At 38.0% G+C, this 6,374-nt stretch overlaps 9 non-coding genes across 9 annotated transcripts; all 9 read left to right on the forward strand.

Moving 5' to 3' along the window:
• The first annotated feature begins 41 nt into the window (after positions 1 to 41).
• On the forward strand, positions 42 to 182 carry LOC115248205 (U4 spliceosomal RNA). The gene has a single exon (XR_003887162.1). It is a non-coding gene; the product is annotated as a U4 spliceosomal RNA (small nuclear RNA).
• Positions 183 to 755: 573 nt separating this feature from the next.
• On the forward strand, positions 756 to 896 carry LOC115248206 (U4 spliceosomal RNA). Its single transcript, XR_003887163.1, has one exon. It is a non-coding gene; the product is annotated as a U4 spliceosomal RNA (small nuclear RNA).
• A 575-nt stretch (positions 897 to 1,471) lies between these two features.
• On the forward strand, positions 1,472 to 1,612 carry LOC115248207 (U4 spliceosomal RNA). Its single transcript, XR_003887164.1, has one exon. It is a non-coding gene; the product is annotated as a U4 spliceosomal RNA (small nuclear RNA).
• Positions 1,613 to 2,187: 575 nt separating this feature from the next.
• On the forward strand, positions 2,188 to 2,327 carry LOC115248210 (U4 spliceosomal RNA). The gene has a single exon (XR_003887167.1). It is a non-coding gene; the product is annotated as a U4 spliceosomal RNA (small nuclear RNA).
• Positions 2,328 to 2,901: 574 nt separating this feature from the next.
• On the forward strand, positions 2,902 to 3,040 carry LOC115248208 (U4 spliceosomal RNA). Its single transcript, XR_003887165.1, has one exon. It is a non-coding gene; the product is annotated as a U4 spliceosomal RNA (small nuclear RNA).
• A 576-nt stretch (positions 3,041 to 3,616) lies between these two features.
• On the forward strand, positions 3,617 to 3,758 carry LOC115248215 (U4 spliceosomal RNA). The gene has a single exon (XR_003887172.1). It is a non-coding gene; the product is annotated as a U4 spliceosomal RNA (small nuclear RNA).
• Positions 3,759 to 4,338: 580 nt separating this feature from the next.
• Positions 4,339 to 4,481, forward strand: LOC115248213 (U4 spliceosomal RNA). Its single transcript, XR_003887170.1, has one exon. It is a non-coding gene; the product is annotated as a U4 spliceosomal RNA (small nuclear RNA).
• A 573-nt stretch (positions 4,482 to 5,054) lies between these two features.
• On the forward strand, positions 5,055 to 5,196 carry LOC115248216 (U4 spliceosomal RNA). Its single transcript, XR_003887173.1, has one exon. It is a non-coding gene; the product is annotated as a U4 spliceosomal RNA (small nuclear RNA).
• A 582-nt stretch (positions 5,197 to 5,778) lies between these two features.
• LOC115248212 (U4 spliceosomal RNA) lies at positions 5,779 to 5,917 on the forward strand. The gene has a single exon (XR_003887169.1). It is a non-coding gene; the product is annotated as a U4 spliceosomal RNA (small nuclear RNA).
• The last annotated feature ends 457 nt before the right edge of the window (positions 5,918 to 6,374 follow it).

The following is a 6,374-nucleotide window of genomic DNA, read 5'->3' on the forward strand; positions in this document are numbered from 1 at the left end:
TGTTGTCTACAACCCAGATTAAGCAGCTAGGGTACACAGGTATTCCTGCGCAGAGGCAGTATCATAGTCTATGAAGTTCTACTGAGACGTGATTATTGCTAGTTGAAAACTTTACCCAATACCCCGCCTGGTTGATTTGCAATATAATCAGCTGTGGCAATTTTTGATGGTCTCCTTAGAGACTGAGTTTGATGTTTGGAAAAATAAAAAATTAAACAGTGTGCCAAAACGTCTTCCTGTTTCGGACTTTTCATTTTCTAAAAGAGTGATTTTTAATCACCTTTCCAAATGTTTAAAGAAACAGAGTAATGTCTTATAAACAGCAAATTGAAATGTTTCTTGCAATAAAGATGCATCTTTTCAGGAAAGAGTTTGGAATGTGTAGGGTGTGGTTTCACATGAAGTGCACCAAGTGCAATTGATTACTGGAGGTGGAGTTTAAGCCTTGATGCTAAAAATTCTAGCATTGCAAAGGAGGAGGAGCTCGGCCAAAAAATCTTTAATATGCCCTCTTGAGTCTCCTGCTTTTTTAGCACCCAAGTTTTCTTGAGTTCTAACTGCCCTGAAGATGATAACATCATGATTTACTTGTATGTCAATGCGTTATTCCTCAAAACAGCAATAATCACAGCTCGAAAAAACCTAATCACGTTCAAAGCAATTCACACCTATTTTCACATTCCTCTTGTTGAGAGTTACCATGGCTGATAGTGGTGTTGTCTACAACCCAGATTAAGCAGCTAGGGTACACAGGTATTCCTGCGCAGAGGCAGTATCATAGTCTATGAAGTTCTACTGAGACGTGATTATTGCTAGTTGAAAACTTTACCCAATACCCCGCCTGGTTGATTTGCAATATAATCAGCTGTGGCAATTTTTGATGGTCTCCTTAGAGACTGAGTTTGATGTTTGGAAAAATAAAAAATTAAACAGTGTGCCAAAACGTCTTCCTGTTTCGGACTTTTCATTTTCTAAAAGAGTGACTTTTTAATCACCTTTCCAAATGTTTAAAGAAACAGAGTAATGTCTTATAAACAGCAAATTGAAATGTTTCTTGCAATAAAGATGCATCTTTTCAGGAAAAGAGTTTGGAATGTGTAGGGTGTGGTTTCACATGAAGTGCACCAAGTGCAATTGATTACTGGAGGTGGAGTTTAAGCCTTGATGCTAAAATTCTAGCATTGCAAAGGAGGAGGAGCTCGGCCAAAAAATCTTTAATATGCCCTCTTGAGTCTCCTGCTTTTTTAGCACCCAAGTTTTCTTGAGTTCTAACTGCCCTGAAGATGATAACATCATGATTTACTTGTATGTCAATGCGTTATTCCTCAAAACAGCAATAATCACAGCTCGAAAAAACCTAATCACGTTCAAAGCAATTCACACCTATTTTTCACATTCCTCTTGTTGAGAGTTACCATGGCTGATAGTGGTGTTGTCTACAACCCAGATTAAGCAGCTAGGGTACACAGGTATTCCTGCGCAGAGGCAGTATCATAGTCTATGAAGTTCTACTGAGACGTGATTATTGCTAGTTGAAAACTTTACCCAATACCCCGCCTGGTTGATTTGCAATATAATCAGCTGTGGCAATTTTTGATGGTCTCCTTAGAGACTGAGTTTGATGTTTGGAAAAATAAAAAATTAAACAGTGTGCCAAAACGTCTTCCTGTTTCGGACTTTTCATTTTTCTAAAAGAGTGACTTTTTTAATCACCTTTCCAAATGTTTAAAGAAACAGAGTAATGTCTTATAAACAGCAAATTGAAATGTTTCTTGCAATAAAGATGCATCTTTTCAGGAAAAGAGTTTGGAATGTGTAGGGTGTGGTTTCACATGAAGTGCACCAAGTGCAATTGATTACTGGAGGTGGAGTTTAAGCCTTGATGCTAAAAATTCTAGCATTGCAAAGGAGGAGGAGCTCGGCCAAAAAATCTTTAATATGCCCTCTTGAGTCTCCTGCTTTTTTAGCACCCAAGTTTTCTTGAGTTCTAACTGCCCTGAAGATGATAACATCATGATTTACTTGTATGTCAATGCGTTATTCCTCAAAACAGCAATAATCACAGCTCGAAAAAACCTAATCACGTTCAAAGCAATTCACTATTTTTCACATTCCTCTTGTTGAGAGTTACCATGGCTGATAGTGGTGTTGTCTACAACCCAGATTAAGCAGCTAGGGTACACAGGTATTCCTGCGCAGAGGCAGTATCATAGTCTATGAAGTTCTACTGAGACGTGATTATTGCTAGTTGAAAACTTTACCCAATACCCCGCCTGGTTGATTTGCAATATAATCAGCTGTGGCAATTTTGATGGTCTCCTTAGAGACTGAGTTTGATGTTTGGAAAAATAAAAAATTAAACAGTGTGCCAAAACGTCTTCCTGTTTCGGACTTTTCATTTTCTAAAAGAGTGACTTTTTTAATCACCTTTCCAAATGTTTAAAGAAACAGAGTAATGTCTTATAAACAGCAAATTGAAATGTTTCTTGCAATAAAGATGCTTTTCAGGAAAAGAGTTTGGAATGTGTAGGGTGTGGTTTCACATGAAGTGCACCAAGTGCAATTGATTACTGGAGGTGGAGTTTAAGCCTTGATGCTAAAAATTCTAGCATTGCAAAGGAGGAGGAGCTCGGCCAAAAAATCTTTAATATGCCCTCTTGAGTCTCCTGCTTTTTTAGCACCCAAGTTTTCTTGAGTTCTAACTGCCCTGAAGATGATAACATCATGATTTACTTGTATGTCAATGCGTTATTCCTCAAAACAGCAATAATCACAGCTCGAAAAAACCTAATCACGTTCAAAGCAATTCACACCTATTTTTCACATTCCTCTTGTTGAGAGTTACCATGGCTGATAGTGGTGTTGTCTACAACCCAGATTAAGCAGCTAGGGTACACAGGTATTCCTGCGCAGAGGCAGTATCATAGTCTATGAAGTTCTACTGAGACGTGATTATTGCTAGTTGAAAACTTTACCCAATACCCGCCTGGTTGATTTGCAATATAATCAGCTGTGGCAATTTTGATGGTCTCCTTAGAGACTGAGTTTGATGTTTGGAAAAATAAAAAATTAAACAGTGTGCCAAAACGTCTTCCTGTTTCGGACTTTTCATTTTCTAAAAGAGTGACTTTTTTAATCACCTTTCCAAATGTTTAAAGAAACAGAGTAATGTCTTATAAACAGCAAATTGAAATGTTTCTTGCAATAAAGATGCATCTTTTCAGGAAAAGAGTTTGGAATGTGTAGGGTGTGGTTTCACATGAAGTGCACCAAGTGCAATTGATACTGGAGGTGGAGTTTAAGCCTTGATGCCTAAAAATTCTAGCATTGCAAAGGAGGAGGAGCTCGGCCAAAAAAATCTTTAATATGCCCTCTTGAGTCTCCTGCTTTTTTAGCACCCAAGTTTCTTGAGTTCTAACTGCCCTGAAGATGATAACATCATGAGTTACTTGTATGTCAATGCGTTATTCCTCAAAACAGCAATAATCACAGCTCGAAAAAACCTAATCACGTTCAAAGCAATTCACACCTATTTTTCACATTCCTCTGTTGAGAGTTACCATGGCTGATAGTGGTGTTGTCTACAACCCAGATTAAGCAGCTAGGGTACACAGGTATTCCTGCGCAGAGGCAGTATTCATAGTCTATGAAGTTCTACTGAGACGTGATATTGCTAGTTGAAAACTTTACCCAATACCCCGCCTGGTTGATTTGCAATATAATCAGCTGTTGGCAATTTTTGATGGTCTCCTTAGAGACTGAGTTTGATGTTTGGAAAAATAAAAAATTAACCAGTGTGCCAAAACGTCTTCCTGTTTCGGACTTTTCATTTTTCTAAAAGAGTGACTTTTTTAATCACCTTTCCAAATGTTTAAAGAAACAGAGTAATGTCTTATAAACAGCAAATTGAAATGTTTCTTGCAATAAAGATGCATCTTTTCAGGAAAAGAGTTTGGAATGTGTAGGGTGTGGTTTCACATGAAGTGCAACCAAGTGCAATTGATTACTGGAGGTGGAGTTTAAGCCTTGATGCTAAAAATTCTAGCATTGCAAAGGAGGAGGAGCTCGGCCAAAAAATCTTTAATATGCCCTCTTGAGTCTCCTGCTTTTTTAGCACCCAAGTTTTCTTGAGTTCTAACTGCCCTGAAGATGATAACATCATGATTTACTTGTATGTCAATGCGTTATTCCTCAAAACAGCAATAATCACAGCTCGAAAAAACCTAATCACGTTCAAAGCAATTTCACACCTATTTTTCACATTCCTCTTGTTGAGAGTTACCATGGCTGATAGTGGTGTTGTCTACAACCCAGATTAAGCAGCTAGGGTACACAGGTATTCCTGCGCAGTGGCAGGTATCATAGTCTATGAAGTTCTACTGAGACGTTGATTATTGCTAGTTGAAAACTTTACCCAATACCCCGCCTGGTTGATTTGCAATATAATCAGCTGTGGCAATTTTTGATGGTCTCCTTAGAGACTGAGTTTGATGTTTGGAAAAATAAAAAATTAAACAGTGTGCCAAACGTCTTCCTGTTTCGGACTTTTCATTTTCCTAAAGAGTGACTTTTTTTAATCACCTTTCCAAATGTTTAAAGAAACAGAGTAATGTCTTATAAACAGCAAATTGAAATGTTTCTTGCAATAAAGATGCATCTTTTCAGGAAAAGAGTTTGGAATGTGTAGGGTGTGGTTTCACATGAAGTGCACCAGTGCAATTGATTACTGGAGGTGGAGTTTAGCCTTGATGCTAAAAAGTCTAGCATTGCAAAGGAGGAGGAGCTCGGCCAAAAAATCTTTAATATGCCCTCTTGAGTCTCCTGCTTTTTTAGCACCCAAGTTTTCTTGAGTTCTAACTGCCCTGAAGATGATAACATCATGATTTACTTGTATGTCAATGCGTTATTCCTCAAAACAGCAATAATCACAGCTCGAAAAAACCTAATCACGTTCAAAGCAATTCACACCTATTTTTCACATTCTCTTGTTGAGAGTTACCATGGCTGATAGTGGTGTTGTCTACAACCCAGATTAAGCAGCTAGGGTACACAGTATTCCTGCGCAGAGGCAGTAATCATAGTCTATGAAGTTCTACTGAGACGTGATTATGCTAGTTGAAAACTTTACCCAATACCCCTGCCTGGTTGATTTGCAATATAATCAGCTGTGGCAATTTTTGATGGTCTCCTTAGAGACTGAGTTTGATGTTGGAAAAATAAAAAATTAAACAGTGTGCCAAAACGTCTTCCTGTTTCGGACTTTTCATTTTCCTAAGAAGAGTGATGTTTTTAATCACCTTTCCAAATGTTTACAGAAAACAGAGTAATGTCTTATAAACAGCAAATTGAAATGTTCTTGCAATAAAGATGCATCTTTTCAGGAAAAGAGTTTGGAATGTGTAGGGTGTGGTTTCACATGACGTGCACCAAGTGCAATTGATTACTGAGATGGTGGAGTTTAAGCCTTGATGCTAAAATTCTAGCATTGCAAGGAAGGAGAGAGCTCGGGCCAAAAAATCTTTAATATGCCCTCTTGAGTCTCCTGCTTTTGTAGCACCCAAGTTTTCTTGAGTTCTAACTGCCCTGAAGATGATAACATCATGATTTACTTGTATGTCAATGCGTTATTCCTCAAAACAGCAATAATCACAGCTCGAAAAAACCTAATCACGTTCAAAAGCAATTCACACCTATTTTTCACATTCCTCTTGTTGAGAGTTACCATGGCTGATAGTGGTGTTGTCTACACCCAGAATTAAGCAGCTAGGGTACACAGGTATTCCTGCGCAGAGGCAGTATCATAGTCTATTGAAGTTCTACTGAGACGTGATTATTGCTAGTTGAAAACTTTACCCAATACCCCGCCTGGTTGATTGCATATAATCAGCTGTGCAATTTTTGATGGTCTCCTTAGAGACTGAGTTTGATGTTTGGAAAAATAAAAAATTAAACAGTGTTGCCAAAACGTCTTCCTGTTTCGGACTTTTCATTTTTCCTAAAGAGTGACTTTTTTAATCACCTTTCCAAATGTTTAAAGAAACAGAGTAATGTCTATAAACAGCAAATTGAAATGTTTCTTGCAATAAGATGCATCTTTTCAGGAAAAAGAGTTTGGAATGTGTAGGGTGTGGTTTCACATGAAGGGCACCAGTGCAATTGATTACTGGAGGTGGAGTTTAAGCCTTGATGCTAAAAATTCTAGCATTGCAAAGGAGGAGGAGCTCGGCCAAAAAATCTTTAATATGCCCTCTTGAGTCTCCTGCTTTTTTAGCAGCCCAAGTTTTCTTGAGTTCTAACTGCCCTGAAGATGATAACATCATGATTTACTTGTATGTCAATGCGTTATTCCTCAAAACAGCAATAATCACAGCTCG

Source organism: Takifugu rubripes, unplaced genomic scaffold, assembly GCF_901000725.2.
Source record: "Takifugu rubripes unplaced genomic scaffold, fTakRub1.2, whole genome shotgun sequence".
NCBI classification, from domain to species: Eukaryota; Metazoa; Chordata; class Actinopteri; order Tetraodontiformes; family Tetraodontidae; genus Takifugu; species Takifugu rubripes.